Source organism: Petaurus breviceps, unplaced genomic scaffold (assembly GCF_028583685.1).
Source record: "Petaurus breviceps papuanus isolate PSGF00001 unplaced genomic scaffold, PetGlider_PUasm1.0 188, whole genome shotgun sequence".
NCBI classification, from domain to species: Eukaryota; Metazoa; Chordata; class Mammalia; order Diprotodontia; family Petauridae; genus Petaurus; species Petaurus breviceps.
In genome coordinates this window covers 2561793-2578760 of record NW_027185804.1, presented here as the reverse complement: position 1 = coordinate 2578760, position 16968 = coordinate 2561793, and the positions used below count along the sequence as shown (strand labels likewise).

The window sequence follows — 16968 nt, the reverse complement described above, 5'->3', positions numbered from 1 at the left end:
TAATTCCAAATTGCTTTCTGAAGTGAATATAACATTTTATAGCTCTACCACCAGTGTATTATTATGCCTATCATTCCACAACCCCTCCAACGTTAACTGTTGCAATTTTTAAATCATCTTTGCTAATTTGCAAGGCAAGAGGTGAAACCTCAGGGTTGTTTTGATTTTCATTGCTCTTATTATTAGTAATTTGGAGCATTCTTTCTTGTGATTTTGAGTACTTTTCAATTCTTCTTTTGAGAACTGTTTGTTATATTCTTTGGTCACTTATCTCTTTGGTGACATCTATTTTCCTCTTTCTTTCTCTATATATACATGTGCACATATTTGTTAATTGCTTATGTATCTTAGATATCAAACTCTTATCAGAGAAATTTGATGCAAAGATTTTTTTTTCCAATTTGGCCGCTTATGTTTTTATCCCAGGTCCATTAATTTTGTCTGTGAAGAAGCTTTTCAGTTTCAAGTAATCAAAATGATCTCTTTTATCACCTCTCTTGTTTAAGACGCATTTCCTTCTCCTTCTTGTGTGAGGCTATCATCCTCTTCTCATAAATTTTGCATAGTATGATCTTTAATATTAAAGTCAGACTTTTTGCTAAGGTAATTTATGTTTTCCACTTTATCAAACACTGGGTTATTGAGTTCTGTTTTTTCTGATTCTCCCTCATCTAGGCTGTTTCAGTGATTTATTTCTTTTTTTAACCAATATGTTCTGTGTCTCTGGCTTATTTTTACCATCAAAAAACAGATTTTGATGATTGCTGCTTTATAATATAGCTTGAGGTCTGGAAGTGCTATTACCCTTTGCTTTTACTTCTTTTCCTCAATTCCCTTGATATTTTAGACCTTTTGTTTTCTGAAATTAATTTGTCATTATTTTATCAGGTTCTGTAAGGAACTTGGTAATTTGATTGGTATAGCATTAAAAGTATAAATTAATTTTTGCAGTTTGTTCACTGTTGTTATATTGGTATAACCTAGCCATGAGCACTGAATATTCCTCTATATATTTGAGTTGCTCCTTATTCCATCAAGGAGCACTTTGTAATTGAGTCTATGCAAGTCTTTTGTGTACTTTTGTAGGTTGGTCCTCAGCTATTTGATGCATTTTATAGTTATTTGAAAAGGTTTTTCTCTTTCTATTATTGCTTCTTGGGTTTTGTTATTATTATGTTATTATATAGAAATAGATATTATATATTATTACATAGAAATGCCATTGATTTTTTTTTTAAAGCAATTGGGGTTAAGTAACTTGCTCAAGGTTACACGGCCAGTTATTTCTGGGTGTGGTGCTAAGTGTCTGAGCCTGGATTTGATCTCAGGTCATCCCAACTCTGGGGCCGGTGCTCTTGAGGGTCCATTTTATAGCATGTAATTTTGCTGAAGCTATTAATTATCTTAGTGTCTTTGCTGATTTCCTAGGATTTTCCAAGTATACATTATATTATCAGCTTGTTATATGTAATATTAAAATGTGCCAGTTTTCTAGGAACTATCTTAGTCAAAATAATAATTCATTATATTATAGATTAGATGTCTGTAAATATCTAGGCAAAGGAATTATGCAGTTTTTGTTTAATTTTCTGTTATTATATAAAAACAGAGAACTTAAAGGCAAGTAATTAACTATTTCTAAATAACCTTAGTATGATTCTTTTTTACACTATGTCTCTCATTACCTTTTTTTCTTATCTTTGTTGATGAAAGGTAAATGTAGAAACCCATCAAAGGAATTTAACATGATTTTCAGATAGTTTTCCTGCCTCCAATGACTTTGTTAAAGTTATGTTTCTTTTTATTTAAAAATACATATGTAATATATAGGTAGAATCTACTGATAAATGGGAAGGAACACTTGGGAGTATAATAAAAAAATACCCATTTTAAACTAATTGTTCTCTTTCAAGATCTTAAGTGTGTCTGAGTACTACCCATATCTGCAGTTGAGTTTTATATTTTGTCCCAAAGATGGCAGTACAATTCTCAGGATGTTGTCAAAATTTAACTGAAATATGGAATGTGTGTGTATGTATAAAGAATTACTCAAGTGGTAACAATACTATAATTGTCAGTAGTATTTATTGTGAGATTTAGACTTTTGTGTTCAAATTGGAATACAGGTATATATTGCCAATGCAGTATTCATAGCACCCACAGTGACTGTGAAGATGCTGAATTGCAAAATATAACAGACTCTATATAGAACACAGAAGCAAAACATTTATTCACACACCAGAAAACCAAATCCCAAAAAGAGAAAGCTGAATTCATCATAGCAACAAAGAAGTTAATACACCACAACACAACACAGCAGAGAGCCACCATCCTTTAGCCTTCCCACAAACAAATACTCACAAGCCTAGTTCTCTCTTTGGGTGCATCCTCTGCTCCTTCCAGCTCTAACTGCTCTGACTCCCAGCTTCCTGTGGTCTCTGCCCCACTCTTCAGCAAACTCCTCGTTTACATTTGACCTATTAGGTGGCAGGGAAGATCTTCAAATTCTCTTAAACTTATTAAGGGGCAGGGAAGATCTTCAAATTCCCATTACCATTACAAGGTGATTTTTCCTCTACTGTCTAACCCGGGAACTTTTCTATCTTTTCTCTTTAAGCCTTACTTTCCTCCTTGTACTCTGTGATTCAGTTGCTGTTCCTTGAACATGATAATTAATGCATCTCCTAATTCTGTGCCTTTTTACTAGCTGTTCCTCATGCCTGGAATTCTTTACTTGGTTGTCTCTGTCTCCTATTTTCATTAAGTCTGAACTAAAATCCTACCTTCTATGAGTCTTTTCCTCTTTAGTGCTAATGTCTTTCCTCTATGACTATCTCCAAATTCGTTTTTTTTAATATATCTATATCTTATTTGTATGTAGTTGTTTGCATGTTATCTCCCCATTAGACTTTGAGCTCCTTGAGAGCATGAACTATAATTTTTTTTTAAACTTTCTTTGTAACTCTAGTACTTAGCATAATAGCCAGCACATCATAGATACTTTATAAATGCTTGTTGACTTGATTGATAAAAACTACCTATCCCTTGCTCTGTAATAGTAATGGTAATTTGAAGATCTTCCCTGCCCCTTGTATTTGCAATCAGATAGGTACTTAGCACCTTGTTCCAAGTTCATGATTGTGTCAAGTATTAAGACCTAGAACTTGTGAATCCCACAGTGGGATAGACTTGCCCGATGTAACAGGAAGGGCTGGAACAGGGAGGAGCTAATACCTTATATAAAGAAAAGCCCAAGTTAGAGAGCCAGAACTTCTGGGAGCAAGCAGCATGGAGGCTGAGGAGCTAAGAATTGAGAAGAAAACTGAGAACTGAACTGAGAATTGAGAAGAACCAAGAACAGGATTGATAAGAACTGAGAAATGAGAAGAGAGAAGATTTTGAGAACAGAACTTGTGGTGGGAGAACTTTTTCTGAGAACTTCTGAGAGCAAGCTGGAGCTGCTGAGAACTAGAACTGAGAAATGAGAAGAAAGGAGAACTGGGAGGAAGTATGACTGTGGTGCTAGGACTTTGTCTGTCTGTTTTGATATTCTTTGTCTCAGACCTTGTTGTTGGGTCTATGTTATTTTTTCAGGCAGAAAGTGCATTGATCAAGGATGCTGGCAATGTTATGAATGTTATTGTGGCTTCATTAAGCTTTGTCTTCCCAGGAACAGAAACTGTGAAGGATTTGAGGTGGGCTAGACTCTTTGAGCTTCAGTATAGAACAGGAACTGTGCAAGAATCTGGAGAAGGAACTGAGAGTTGTCTGCCTTTGAACCCAGGTGGCAGTTGGATAGATTCAGGCAGGAGCTGGGACCATGGAAGAGGAACCATGGAAGCTGAGAGCCTGCCTCAAGTCAAGATGAAAAGATCTCTCTTTGGGTATTTAATGCAAACTGAGAAAATCATGGCCTAGGGGGTGGAGAACTCTTACCTTTATATTTAGATGATTGAGTTAAGGTCTTCTCTAATTAAGAAGAAAGAGGAATTTTTGATTGAAGAGATTAAGACCATGTGACCTAGGGGTGGAGAACTTTGACCTTTGTACTTTTTGTCAATCAAAGAGGCTTTCATCCTTAAGGGTGATTGAATTAAGGACTTACTAGATGATTGTTATCTTTTGCTTAAAACAATGTGACCACTTTGGTGAAAACTATGTGGCCATTTTAGTGATAAGTTGTTATGCCATAACATTATGTACTGTGATTTCTGTGAAATTTTTGTCTTAGTTTGTTACTGAATAGAGAGTTCACTATACTGTGTAATCAGAATCTTGAAGCTGTTCACAGCAGCAGTCCTCTGGAAAGATTCTTGTGCTTGGCTTTACATGCTCCCATATATAACTTTCATTCCTTTTTGCTTTTCCTTTTCCTGTTCCTTTTGCCTGGAATGCTCTGCCCAGCGTTTTTGAATGCTCAACCAGGTAGAGAAATTGATTCACTTGTTACATAAAGTTCCCCCAGATGATTCCACAACTTGGGCCCTAAATTGGAATTTCTTATATATTTTCCAATGATGGTGAGATTAAAATTTTTATTTGAAACATGTTTTAGTTTAGTACACACCTTTGGTATACTTTAAGTTATGCTTAACTTAGTGTATAAATAAAAATAAGTTGTTGTCTCTTTTATACCTAACTCCCCTTCCCCCCATCTTAATATTGGCCAGTATGCCAAATACTCTAATGTACTTTTACACTTAGCACTGTATAGTTTAGAAAAAAATTATTTAGAAAGGCCAAAGGAATTGGCATAGAATATCTTTGTTTCAGTTTATGGACAACTGTCCTTCACTCTTGTGTACAATCTCAATAAATATAATGTTTGACTTATATAATCAGGTGGTTTTATAAATTTGTATTGAAGGTGTAATTGAGCTGTTTTTAGTGGAATGGCCTTTAATAAAAATATTCAACTTTAAGAAATGACATAATGGATACTCTTCATTCTAACTCTTGAAATTCTTGTAGTTGGCCTATTCAGTAGTGTTTCTTTTCATAATGACACTTTGACATGATAGGCACATAAAAGGTCATTTACCTTGTTAATTACTTAACTTTACTTAAGTCATTAACTATTACTATTCATGGCTATACACCCTGCAAACCCACTATTGTAAAACATAAATGTGAAGAAATACAATTTCAAGGGAACATTTCCCTCCCTGAAATCAAAGTACAGAAGCCATCATCAGATAGTTTTTATCCATTTAGATAAAAACTAGATGTAGATAAATTCTTTTCATCCTGCAGAGTCGAGCTGAAGTCCTACTTCCTTCAGGAAGTTTTCCTAACACAACTCCAACCCATAGTAACATTTTTCTTCTTCTGAATTTATAGCCTGTGCCGTTCATTTAATCCTTAATCATGTATTGTCTCCTGTTTCTTCTGTTATTTTTGAACTTTCCCTGTACTTATGTTTCATCTTCCTAACTTGATTGTAAGGTCTGTGATGATCTCACATGTCCCTATATACTATTGCTCCTAGTACCCTATTTTGCATGTAGTTAACACAGTAAATATTTGTCAGTTGATTATTGATGCATGCTTGAAGAGAAGCACTATAATGTAGCATTGAGCACTGGATTGGAATTCAGAGGACCTGAGTTCAAATTTTAAATCTCCTATTTTTCTTTACCTGTGTGACTTTGGGTAAGTCTCTTAAGCTCTCTGAGTCTGAGCTGTCTCATCTGTAAAAATGCCGTTGGATTGAACTAGATGATCTCCAAGATGTTCCATTTCCAAATCACAGCATATATACTTTCCCCAGCTTCCTGAATGATAATATATTTACCTTCTCTCAGTATCTGTAGTGTGTAGAAAGGTACCTTGGTTTCTGATATTGTTTTTAATGCTCTATGATAAATGATCGTTTATTTTCATGAGTAGTTAAAAATAATTTTATGTATTTTGTTTCTCCCTCCAGCATTGTTTGATTGTATGATCAATTTGTATGATCAAATGGTTGTATGACTGAGTGCCCTGTTCACTATTAGAGCTACTAATAGAATTTACTGTGTTTCTTAAATTGAAACTTTTTATTGTTGAATTCTTAGAGTAAGGTCATGCCTCTCTACTTGCCTAGTTTAACCAATAATACAAAATTATAGTGCTTTTGTTCCCCATTGGAAATAAAAGGGAGCCAGAATTCTCTTTCAGTTAGGTGGTGCATTGAGCATGAGCTCTGGGCCTGGAGTAGAAAAGGCATGATTTCAAATCAAATAATAGCTGGATAACCCTGGGCAGTCGGTCATCCTGCTTGCTTCAGTTTCTTCATTTATAAAATGGAGATGATCATAGCACCTACCTCCCAGAATTATCGGGAGAATCAAATGAAATAACATATGTAGGTTACTTTACAAAACTTTAAGTGCCTTATAAATGGCTTTTTTTTTTTTTTGTCTCTTCTCCCTACTTTTACTCTAAGATACTCACCTGATTTTGATTGGATTATGTCAATTCCTGTGTTTAGAATTTCCAGGCTTATCTGCTTGCCCATTTTGTGAGAAAAAATGGCTGGCTTGGATAAGCATATCTTACAGATTTGATAGATTAAGCTCAGGGAGGATAATTAGTATCATAATTTAATGTGTTGGCTTTCTAGAACCTGATTTTCCAGTGAGGGTTAAACATATTTATATAGTCATATGTTTGCATTGTCTATACTCTTAACAAAGATTTTGCACATTAGCTCAGACTGCTAACACTTGATAAACTTTCTTTTGTTAATTTCTTTTAAGTATAACTTCTTTTATGAAAGAAAATATTTTTGTTTTACTGGTGTGAAATTCTTGCAGTTGGCTTATTCAGTAGTGTTTCTTTTCATAATGACACTTTGACATTAAGTTTTTCTCTCAGCATGTTCTCCTTGAAAAATTTTAAACTTCATTTGTTTGTAAAATTTGGTTTCCAGGAAACTGACAGATGTATATCAATCTAAGCAATTATTATAGAGAAAACAGGTAGTAGTTTGAGTTAGCCTTATGGTATTTGCGAAGATCATGAGTTTAGCCTAATGATAATAGAATGTGAAAATACATAATTTTGATTTTGGCCTTGTGTTTGTGTGACATTGGCAAATCATTTAACTTATTGGTACTTTAGTTCCCTATTTAAGAAATGATAGTAATTCCTGGTGTAAGGAATATTAGCCCATTTTGCTCTCTTTGGGTATGCTTTTTGGGAGTTTTGTTAATTTGCCTTGTGTTATCATCTTTCTGCCTTTTTAGTATATCACAGAAGAACAAATAATTTATTTCCTAGTATGATGAGATTAGGAAAAATAAATGAGATCTGTTTCATGATTCATAGTTGAAGCTTGGGTTTGAGTTAGTATCACCTGACCCAAGAAATTCTTTTCTAATTTTTAACTTATAAAGAATAGTCCACAAATTTCATTTACCAAAATGTGATGCTTTTCTTTATTTAGCTTCCTACTTTTTTGTTATTCTTTTATTTTTCATAACAAATAATCTTATTTTGATGTTACAAAGTGTTATTTTATTATTTAATTGCTTTATACCCTTTCTGCATATGTCTATATTAAAAGTAGCATATTGGAGGTTCTGTGACATCTTTTGGTTTTCACCCTTTGGATTTATGGTACTACTGTACTCTAGAAATCTTCCCTAAGAATAGACATCAGTTAAAATACGATCTTTAGGGAAAAAAATAATTTTTGTAATTGTAAATGTTTAGTTTTGTTACATTGAGCTACAGCCATTTTTATCTGACTTTTAAGGACTGCTGAGGGTGAGAGTACTCTGTCTACTCTTTTTTCTACTAAAGGGCCGATTTAGGATCTACTAATGGGGTCCAGAGGGGCCTAGTCCTGGGGACACATGTCCTGTGATGAGAGATTAGGCTTCCTTTTCTCAACTTTTTGGTTCCTGTATGTCCCTTACCTTAGCACTCTAAGGAAAATTGCTTAAGGCTTAATTTTTGATTCTCATCATTGACATCTCATCCTCAAAATGGGGAGGGGTAGTAGAAAAGTTCTTCATGTATACTGTGAATCAGGTATGGGGCAGGTATTTATTTCCTACATACAAAAGAAATACTAAAAGATACTAAAGACTCCACAATGCTTAGAGATAAGCGAACAGTAAGTTATAACTGCTGTCACACTTTGTGGAGGCGTAATGTATTGCAGACATCAAAACATGAAGCAATTTGTGGGACCACTGAATAGTCACAGCTGTATTTAACCTTGCTTCTGCACTGTCTAAACAACTCCAGGTCGTTTTCTGCCAGTGGTCATCTTCTCCAATGAAGAAACTCCTTTGCTGCCTGTCAGGGTCACCAAATAGACCTAGGACCTTTCAAACTTGGGTCACTTCCAAACCTGGACATACCTGTCTTCGGTGATGTCAAATCACCTCCTTAGGAAACACCAAGGGGAAAGGCAGTCAGAAGTCCAGGCAGTAGCTTGCCTAGGTGAGTCCAAACTTCTCTGAAGAAGTAGCTGAGGACTAGGGTAAAAGACTGCTACCCATTCTCCCTTATTCCATTATGGAAAGTCTGCTAATAGCACGGGGTGGCGGGGGGGGAGCCCAGAACTGTCTCTTCTTTTTAACTGATGCAGTTCTACCTTCCTCCTCTTCTCCCCTCAGACCTCCCAGGTTTTAAGGCATTAAGGTATGCGAAGGGCCAAGTTTTAATGCTGAATCATTCATGGCTCCAAGTTCCTAGTCCCTAAATTGCCAAGTCCCTTCAGTCCTGAGTCACATACATAAGTGGGCTAGAAGCAGAAAGGTCACTTTTGCATATGCCCCCTTCTACCTTTTCCACTAAAGTAGTGCAATGAAGAAACTGGAAAAGTCCAAATATATTTTGTTTGTTGTGTTTCTGTTCTAGATGTTTTCAGCTCTGCTTCCCTCTTTTCTGCCAAAAATTGAGTCTTTCTTAGAGCAGTCACCAAATTAAAAGAGTTCTTGTTGTCTCTAGCCAATGTGACTCAATAAGAGTTTTTTTTTTTTAGAAATTTAGAAATTATATTCTCTCACTGTTCATAGTGGCCACATTCTTTTTAATAGGAGTTATTAGAAAGATGATCTGTTTATCTGAATTACAGTCCTTTTCTAAAGTTACTAGTTTTAAGCTGTTGCAACTCAACCTATTTTAATGGGTAAACAGATCTTTACTGTTAACTAAGTGTCAACTAATTAAATGCTTTATCTCTCAACCAGGCTGAACAAATTAAATATGGGCGAATGTTTTCGATAAGGCCAGAATACTTTTTTGATAACTTTACATAAATTTGTAATTTTGAGGTTCTGTGCTGGGTTATTAATGACAGAAAAAACCCCAAAACCTTTTGCTGAAATTTTACTTTCCCTTCCTTATCTTGTTTGGTTTATTCATCTTTGGTTTTGAATTTTAATTTTATAGTTTATTTGTGTTTAGAAAACAGGCACTGCTTATGTTTTGATTGATTTTGCTATTTACTTATAAGGTTTGAAATCTTTAGAGTATCCCAGTCAGAGTTGTAATATCAGGTTTTCATTTCCTATGTAGAATCTTTTAAGATGTGTGACATTCCATTAAGGCATTGGTGAAAAGCATGCTCATATATCATGAAAATGGTGTGTCAGAACTGTTTAGATGATATCTTCTGTAGGTTTCATCCATTTTTGAAATGGAGTAAGCTCTGTCAGCAGTTAAAACTATGAAGTTTCTATTTTGTCAAGAATGACAGTCCGTTGTCAGCTTTAGGTGATGGCTCTGCTGGAGATACCATTTTATTCTGGATTAGGACCCTTGGTAGTTTTTTGAAATCTGCCCATAAATTTAAAATAAGGAAGACTGAGCACCACAGAATTGACTTTTTCAAGTTGTGGTGCTAGAGAAGAAGACTTTTGAGAGTCCTTTGGACAACAAGGAAATCAAATCAGTGAATACTTAAAAAAATTAATTCAGACTATTCATTGGAAGGATAGATACTTAATCTGAAGGTTAAGTACTTCTGCCACATAATGAGAGGACAGGACCCATTGGAAAAGATGCTCATGTTGGGAAATATTGAAGGCCAAAGGAGAAGGGAATGACAGAGGATGAGATGGATAGTGTCATAGAAGCTTTTTTTTTTCCTTTTTAGCATTACTAACAAGGCCTCTAATTGAGGGATTCTTAAAGGGTTGCCCATAAACCCACTCCAGGGAATCCTTGAAACCCTTATGGAGGGTCCTTGAGGAGGTCAAAACAATTTTCAAAATGTCAAAAAGACATTATTTGCCTATTAAACCTCTCCTTCCTTTTCCAAACAAACATGAGTTTGGACAGACTTCAGAAGATAGTGTAGGACAGAAGTGCTATGGTCCATGGAGACATGAAGAGTCAGAGACTGCTGAATGAATGAACAAAATAAATTAAAAAACAATTTTGAGAGGTGGCTAGGTGGCATAGTGAACAGAGCACCAGCCCTGCAGTCAGGAGGACCTGAGTTCAAATCTGACCCCAGACATTTAACACTTACTAGCAGTGTGACCTTGGGCAAGTCACTTAACCCCAATTGCCCTGCCTTCCCCCCTCCAAAATGCAAAAAAAAATTTTTTTTGAGTTATTACTTGACCAAACACTGTGGGATTATTGTAATGATGGTAAAAAGATCAAACCACCTGTGATACCAGGAGAACAACAGTAGAAAGGGGTTTCTCATTATTGTTCTGGAAGTTAGTCTTCCTGGGATATATCTACTTCCTTACCTGATATAATTAATGAGCATCTTTAAATTTGTTTAGTGAATACTCTACAGAATATTTTTTTAACTTACACTTTCTCTTAGCTTTTTTTTTTAAAAAAGCAGTTATGTAAATCCCTTAAGGGAATTTCTTTTGTGGAGATTTATTAGTAACAGGAAATAATAGCCAAAGCAAATTTACCTTATTTTTTTTTATCCCTTTTTGGTTAGTTAAGAAGAATTTATTAAATGTCTGCTGAACCTAGCCACTCTTGAAGGATGGGAAAGGAGCACAAGGTGACCTAGTCCTTGCCCACAAGGAACTTAAAAAATTTTGATACGAAAATAAATAACTTTTAAAGTTTATTTTGCTTCCCTTTTCTCAGTGGGATGAACTAGATGGTCCCTGAGGTCTTTCTAACACTCACATTCTGATTCTGGGATTGACTCTCTGTTTTCCTGTCATTTTGATAATACAGAAAGTAGGACTTTTAGTTACTTCTATCTTCTGACCTTTTAGCGTAGTGTTTATACATTTTCAAAACACTTTCATATATGTTATTATTATCTGGATTCCTGTTGAGTGAATGAGATAGGAATTTACAAATGACTTAGACAGGAATAGAAATCCCTACTCTAACATCCCCAGTAGATGCTTCTGAGCCTGCATTCCAGGGTCTCCAGAGATAGGGCAAAATGAGAGGACAGGGATGGAGGAGAAGTGAATGAAGAGTAAGGAGTTAGCTAGTGACCTGGAGACTTCAGTCAGAAGTTTTATTTTTTTTTTTTACTGTTGTTAACCACCTAAGCAGAAAGATGTTGGCTTTTCTTTCTTTTTAGAGTGGTACTTCATTTACATTGTTAGCCCACCTGGACCTTTTTTTTTTTTTCTTTTTAGCATTACTAACAAGGCCCTAAATGAGGGATTCTTAAAGGGTTGCCCATAAACCCACCCCTGGGAAACCTTGAAACCCTTATGGAGGGTCCTTGAGGAGGTCAAAAAATTTTCAAAATCAAATTTTCAAAATGTCAAAAAGACATTATTTGCCTATTAAACCTCTCCTTCCTTTTCCAAACACATATCTGTGTGAGGCTGGCTTTTTTTCATATATTTTAACCCAAACAACATATTGCAACAGATTGAATGTAGCAGCAGATAGAACAATCTAGTTGTCTTCTAAAAATATGACAATGACACTCTTCTCACTAAATTTAAATCTTAGGGAAGTAACGCTCTTTAAGCTGTTGGAGCTTAAAAGTACACGAAGACTTTGGGGACATCCTATATGTAATTAAATATTTGTAAGGATTACCATGATAATTAAAAAAAGTTTACTTGGGAGACAGTTTTGGTATAACAGAACAGCATTTAAGCCATCAAGAAACCAAGCTTCAAGCTGATACTATAGAAAAGTTTCTTCCACAGGGAAGGAAAAGGCTTCAGTTTCTTCATCTGTAAAATGGAGTTGGATTAGGTTATCTCTGAAGACCCAGGTTCCAGCTTTGAAATTTAATCCTGTATGCTTTATATAAAGAAACTTTGAGACATAGTGTTATCCTCCAAACCTAGAATTATGAGAGATAGAATAACTTGCTCATTTTAAGATACTATTTGAATGCCATTGGCCTAATGCATAGAGCTCCTGAAAGTCTGTTGTGCTTCTGGACTGCTTGATCTTTATTGGCCATAGTTATTGGGAAATAAGGAGTATTGGCTCATTCTACATTCTACAGAGCCTCGGGACATTTTACATTAGGAGAATTTCTAACCATTACCTGAAAATTTTAAAATGCACTCTCACTTGAAATCTCACTGCTAGAAATTGCCAGTTGACAGTCTGCTATGCTCTTTCATTAATTATTTTGTTATGAAAAAGACACCTTCATAAATTGCTATTGATGGATAAAATGACTTCGTTCCCTCTTGAAATAATTTTATCCATTGATATCAATGCTTCTGTCCCTCTTGAGGGCAGCTAGGTGGCACAGTGAGTAGAGCACTGGACCTGGAGTCAGAAAGACCTGAGTTCAAATATGGCCTCAGGTATTTCCTTGCTGTGTGACCCTGGGCAAATCACTTCACCCTGTTTGCCTCAGTTTCTTCATCTGTAAAATGAACTGGAGAATGAAATGGCAAACCATTCCAGTATATTTGCCAAGAAAACCTCAGATGGGGTCAGGAAGAGTCTGACATGTCTGAAAACAACAGCAACAGTCCCTTTTGAAGGGTAATTGGTGTTGTTTCATAGTAAACAAAGAAAATAAATTGAAAATATCTCCAATTACCCATGTGTGATAGTAATGGCAATTAAAGATTCCCCTGTATTGGCTTGGTTTTCAAATTGATTGTGTTAAAACCCAGAGTTTGTTAATCCCACCTGTGGGATGGGCTTGTTGATGTGAAAAGAAAGTCCTGAACTGGGAGGAGCTGGTGATGTAGATTTGGAGAGACTAAGAGAATTGCTGGTGGCCACTTTGAATTGCCCTGGACTTTTGAGACCTGCCCCCTGAGCTGCCAAGGACTGAGGAGACATGGCTGTTTTGCTGGTACTTTGTCTGTCTGTTTTGATGTTATTTTGCCAGATTTGTCCACTGGTGAAAGACTGTCCTGTTGAAGAAGTCCTGGAACCTGGCATTTGGTTAAGAAGGCCTGAGACTGTCCTGCAGACAGAGAGTGAATACTGTCCACTGGTGAGGGACAGTACTGTTGTTGCAGGGGTCTGGAGACTGTCCGGCAGACAGAATGAATACTGTCCACTGGTGAAGGACAGTGCTGTTGTTGCAGGGGTCTGGGAGCCTTTCTGTTGGTTCAGAAGCCCTGAAGAAGGATTTTCTTGTTGTATGTTTACAGAAATCCTGGGAGAGGGCTTTGCTAATGTGTTCAGGGGTTCTAGGACTGTTCTACAGACAGAGGATAAATTCATGAAGGGACTGGCAATGTATCTTATGGCCTTGCTAAGCCTTGTCTCCCCAGGAACTAAGATTGCTGAGAACTTGCCTCGTGTCAAGATGAAGAAAAGACCTCCATTTGGGTATTGAGTGCTGTGTTTAAACTTGATGTAACTCTGGGGTAGATTCAATTGTGATCCAGGGGTGGGGAACTTTTGACCTTTATGTGTTCTATGGTTGAGCAAATGAATGTATTTTACTTATGTTTGGAAACTAATCTCCATTTGAGAAGAGGGGCTTTGTGGTGGACTTAATTAAGGTATAGCCTAGGGGTGGAGAAGTATTTAGAACAGAGACTTTGTAATTGATTGAATGATTGGAAGGTCCTGGGGTGGGGTAGTACTTGGAGATTATTTAATCATACTTAGTAAATACTGTATTTTGAATGATGTCATGTTTTGATCTTCTCTGTTCTGGGTTTGTTACTGAATAAAATAGAGAGCACCTATGCTGGTATTTTGAACCTGGGAAGTTGCCTTCTTTTGGCATTACATTACACCATGTTAACCTTCACTTATGTATTTTATAGTGAAAGAACTAGTTTTATATATTGAAGAATAGTGTCATTGTGTAGCACCCCATCTTAGCTTATTCTTCCAGCCCTGGCTCATGTTGTCAGCTGGGTAATTCCCATTTCCCCTTCCTCCCTTTTCAGCTTCCTTTTGTGTGTTATCTTTCCCTATTAGGTTGTAAGATCCTTGAGGACAGGGACTATCTTTTTCTTTTTTTTGTTTTCTTTAGCACAGTGCAGGCACATAGTGGATGCTTAATACATTTTTATTGACTCTGACTGATTGAGTTCCCAAAAGGCATCTGACTATTTAGACCTTCAGAGTTCTGTCATCTGGCTACTCTGAAGTACTGAGGTTTCTAATACTGTCTCATAGGCCCTGAATTCTGTGTACTTCCCCCAGTATATCAGTTAACTGGGTGATCTCAATTCACTTTCACAAAGTGATGTTTACAGAGAAGGTCTCTAAGGAAAGTGGGCTTCAGTTTAAAGTACAAAGATTGTTTGTGACTTGTGTAGAGAGGGTATGGGATTGAGTGATACCTTGTAGATCTGGCCCTGGGAGTCCTTTTCTCCTCTTGCAGAGTCCCTACCAAGTTTGTTTCTGGGTATGGTGTTGCTGCAGGGTGAGTTGCACCCTGACTTAGCTGGGTCAGGCATATGGGTCCTCAGGACTGACTTCTCTTGGGATTCAGCTAATGCTGCTTCCAACTCTGGTTACTGAGAGAGACCTCTGATGGCTTTTCTTGAACTTTTGAAAGTTCAAGGTCATATCTGGTCCATTCCATTCACTTAAGTTTAGAAAAAAAACAAAAAGGAAAGAAAAAGTAGTACCATACTCTCACACAATGAGAAGGTAGGACAACCTACCCTGGGGGGCATTGAATAAGGGGATTGTGGAAGCATAAGGAAAGAAGAGAAGAAAAGAACATTTTGAAAAACTTTGTACATGTTTCATTTGTTATATAGCAGAGTTAAAGTTGTAGTGATTACATTATTTCACAAATAAACACACAAAATGCAAGTTGTAACTGATCAGTGGTTGTCCACCAACAGGTCTTAATAAGCAAGTGTTAGCAGGTAAGTGTGTCCTGGGCATGCATTGGCAGGAGTATATCCAAGTAATGACTTGTTTACAGTATGATACTATACAGTTACATGATGCAATATTATTATTATGTCATCAAAATTTCAGTGCAGGAAAAACCCCACAAATTTATTTACAAATAAATTTATATTTACAAATAAATTATTAGATTTAAGATGCATCATTTCAAAAAAACCTTATTTTTTTGAAATGATGCAAATTTCAAAACAAGCAACTGTTAAAGGGTTAAAGAAAGTACATTTCCAGGGGGTTGATGAGTAATTTTTTTAAAGGGGGCAATAGGACAAATGAGTTTGGGAACCTCTGTCTTAGATCAAAGTCATGGCAGATGGACTCATGGCTTATATGCCCTTTTGGAAGAGGTGTGTTCCCCAGGGTGGCATTTACCTCTAATTGGTTAACAATTAATGAGAGAATGACTGTTACAAAGCAGGGCTGGACCTAAACTTTGATTATTTTTTTATTTGATTATATGTTTATTTCTAAATTAGCCCCAGCTTTGGGCCATCTATTAAAAATAATTTATCCCCACCCAAACCTGAATAGAACACAATGGTTGCCCCACCTGGTTGGTCTGGATAGAGGAGAAGGTTAGCTCAACCTTCAGAAACTGAGGTCATGAAATGAAGATAAAAGAAAAAAAGGGGAAATCTGAATCTCCCCAAATCATTAGTTATTAATAATCATTTTTCTTATAACTCATAGTTGAAGTTGGATTGAAATCAGTAAGGGGATATTAAATATACTCCATATAACCTGTATATTCCCATCAGGAAGAGCAGTTCTGCACATACTCTAAGGGTTAGACCTTCAGTATCCAGTCTAACCACTACACATGATAATCACCTTTTGATCAAATGAGATCTTTGTAAAAAAAATTTCTTTTAAATGCTTAGCATACACTAGGTACTATACAAATGCTTATTTCCTTCTGATCTGTTTCAGTTTTCAAAATAACTTCCAGGGGCAGCTAGGTGGCACAGTGAATCAAGCACTAGCCCTGGAGTCAGGAGAACCTGAGTTCAACTGTGGCCTCAGATACTTAACACTTACTAGCCATGTGACCTTGGGAAAGTCACTTAACCCCAATTGCCTTGCCTTCTCCCCTCAAAAAAAAAATAACTTCCGTTGATAAATGACCTAATCTCATTTGAATCATAGAAACCTAAATATCTTAATTTTTATGTAAGCAGTGGTTCTATAAACTTGGTCAATAGTTTTCCATCAAGGAATGAATATTAGGTGAAGTATTTAGGAATAAATGTCTAATCTTCTCACACTAAACTCCCCTCTGCTTGCTTTGAGATACCAGACCTCCTTGCTGTTCCTTGAATGGGACACTCCCCCTCTTGAGCTTGAGGGTTTTCGCTGACTATCCTCTTTGCCTGCAGTGGTTCCCCCTTTCTCCCCTTTTGTTTCCTGGCTTCATTCAGGTCTCAGCTAAAGTCCCAGTATTTGCATGAAGCCTTTCCTATTTTCCTTCATCTTTGTGTCTCTCTTCTGACATCACTCCAAGTTTCTCCTTTATATCTCCTGCTTGTACGTATTGGTTCCCTTGTTAGACCGTGAGCTCCTTGAGGACAGGGACTTTTTCTTTTTCAGCTTCTCTTTGTGTCCCCAAGACTTAGCACAGGGTAGGCATGTTGTAGCACATTTCAGTCAGTCGTTTTTCACTTGTGTCCTGCTCTGACACTCAAGTGGTTTGCCATTTTACAGGTGAGG

The 16968-nt window shown here is 36.4% G+C and overlaps 1 protein-coding gene across 1 annotated transcript in view; it reads left to right on the top strand.

The window, feature by feature from the left end:
• Positions 1 to 16968, top strand: part of PDE3B (phosphodiesterase 3B) — a 163423-nt gene that overhangs the window by 39896 nt on the left and 106559 nt on the right. The window lies entirely within an intron of this gene.